The 2,296-nt window shown below is 24.8% G+C and overlaps 1 long non-coding RNA gene across 1 annotated transcript; it reads left to right on the forward strand.

Annotated features, from left to right (window-relative positions):
• Positions 1–505: 505 nt before the first annotated feature.
• Positions 506–1,545, forward strand: LOC112718338 (uncharacterized). Its single transcript, XR_003160767.2, has 2 exons — positions 506–623; positions 1,218–1,545. It is a non-coding gene; the product is annotated as an uncharacterized lncRNA (long non-coding RNA).
• Positions 1,546–2,296: the final 751 nt, after the last annotated feature.

Below are 2,296 nucleotides of genomic sequence, written 5' to 3' on the forward strand. Positions count from 1 at the left end.
TGTTTTCGTTCATATCTGGTTGTTCCTTGCCAAATCTTCTCGCGATTCTTCTCTAGTAGTGGTTTTCGCAGAAAACGTGACTGGAGTTTGAGTGATTTTGAGAGAGATTCGAAGAGAAGGAGCGGTTTCGTATTGAGAAAGAAGTAACATTTTTTCATAATGAGCACAAAATAACGAAAGGTTTTCGAGCGCTTGTTTTTACTTATCATTAATGCGCGTGACTCTATTTAAACTTGGGCTAACTTGGTTACATGGTTATATGGATGTGTAGCGCACCCGTTTAAGAATATACCACATCAACTATGCTATTAATTAAAGAAAACTAATTTTAATAATATATAATAAATGCATACATATTAATGTATGAACATAGTCAACTTTGATAGTCACAAACATTAAATATGAATAGAAGAAATTTAAGAAGATCCAAAATTAAATATTTATGTACATAAATTTTTGGCATTTATGCAGCTCTATAAATATGCATAAAAAAGCCTTAATAGAAGCCATCGAAAGATAAAATATTTTGTTTGTAGCTCCAACATAGACTCCACCTTTTAATTCAAAAAAACTACAGGACATGATGAAGATTGTAATCCTTCTCAGTTTACTAGTTACCAATGGTATTTTTTTTCATTTTATATTTTTTTTCTTTCAATATCTAAATAATTATATTACCAAAGATGCATTAATCTTGTTATAGTTTGTGGTAGTCTCTCACAACACAAATTTTCAATTACTTTCCTTCAATATCAAAAGTCAAAATTAAGACCCCAGGAAAGGAGTCTAGTGTGGCATGACATCTTTAAACCAACTCGATTTTAGTTAATATAACATGTTTATATTTTTTTTCGTTTTTTCCTCTCAAATATAGTACTTATTTAAAAATAATTTTTACAGTATTTAGATACCACTTTTAAAAGTGACATTTTTAATTAAAACAATAAATAAGATACTTTGACTTAAACTAACAATGTGCTTTTTTTTTTTAATATATAAGAAGTTTTGATGAAATATTTGTTTTAAAAAAATCATCTTTTAAAAATAAAACTATTTTTGTAATAAAAAATTTTGTACAAAAAAAAAAGTTTTAAAAGCCAATCAAGACACATCCATTTATTTCTTCTTCCTCTGTGTTTGTGGAAACCCTGTAAACTTTCTATGATGTTCTAATTATATTATGCATGATTATTTTTTTTATTTTTTATTTTTTGTAGGATTTAGTCTCTCAAAAAGCCAAGCAAACGTGGTGCCTCAGCAAAGAGATTGCCCTGGTGGTTGTAATTTTTTAATACCTGTTTGCGCTCCAAGATTTCCTGTGTGTATAAATGGCTTTTGTTCATGTGGAAAATTAGATAATAATAATAATAATAATAATAATAATGTAAGCACAAAACAAGAACGCCACAATAATGGCATAGATAGTGAAAAACAAAATTAGTGACCTAATATTTGTATGTGTACCCTGTGGCCTATATATGATATAAAATAAATAAAAATGCTATTTGAATGGTAAAAATTAAATTAACCATCAAATCAAATAAATATATGTACAATTTAATATTTTTACTTCTTTATAATATATGTTGTATATTAGTGATTAATTTTAATTTATATTTAACATATATAATACTATAAAATAAAATATTTAATAACAAAATTCTTAAAATTTAATAATTTGTTATTACTCTTAGATGTAAAATTTGTGATTTCTTATATAATTATATATTAGGGTGGAAATTAGAATAAAATTTTAATCAGGTTCTTATCCGTTTTTACTAAAAATAATGCGATTCTTTACAAAAAAAAAAGAACATTTTGATTTTAATATTATTATTTTGAGACAATTCAAATATTAATTTAAGGAATTATTAAATAGTAAGTAAAATTAATTTTGTAGGAGTTTATTTGTAAAGTGTGAAATCCCATAGATTATTAATATATTTATTTTTAATTTTTTTTATTAATGATGGTCAAGTGAAGAAAAATTATTGCTGAACATGATATTGCAAAAAGAAAAAGTAATTACAATATGAAAACTTATAAAAGAACATATTATCATTTATCACACAAAAAATCAACTTAGTATAAGGAGGTTAAAGAAAACGAAAGTAACAACAATCTGTACCTCTATTCTCAAAAATAGATTAATTTGATTAAAGAGCTTTGAGAAAAAAAATTATTTTTGAGGGCTTGTGAGATCAAGAAGATTTTTAATTTTGTTCAATAATCCACATACTAATATCACTTTGATCAATATCTACGTTGGTTCTTTATTTAGTTTAAGTTGCATAAT

The sequence above is a fragment of the Arachis hypogaea genome, chromosome 10 (assembly GCF_003086295.3).
Source record: "Arachis hypogaea cultivar Tifrunner chromosome 10, arahy.Tifrunner.gnm2.J5K5, whole genome shotgun sequence".
NCBI classification, from domain to species: Eukaryota; Viridiplantae; Streptophyta; class Magnoliopsida; order Fabales; family Fabaceae; genus Arachis; species Arachis hypogaea.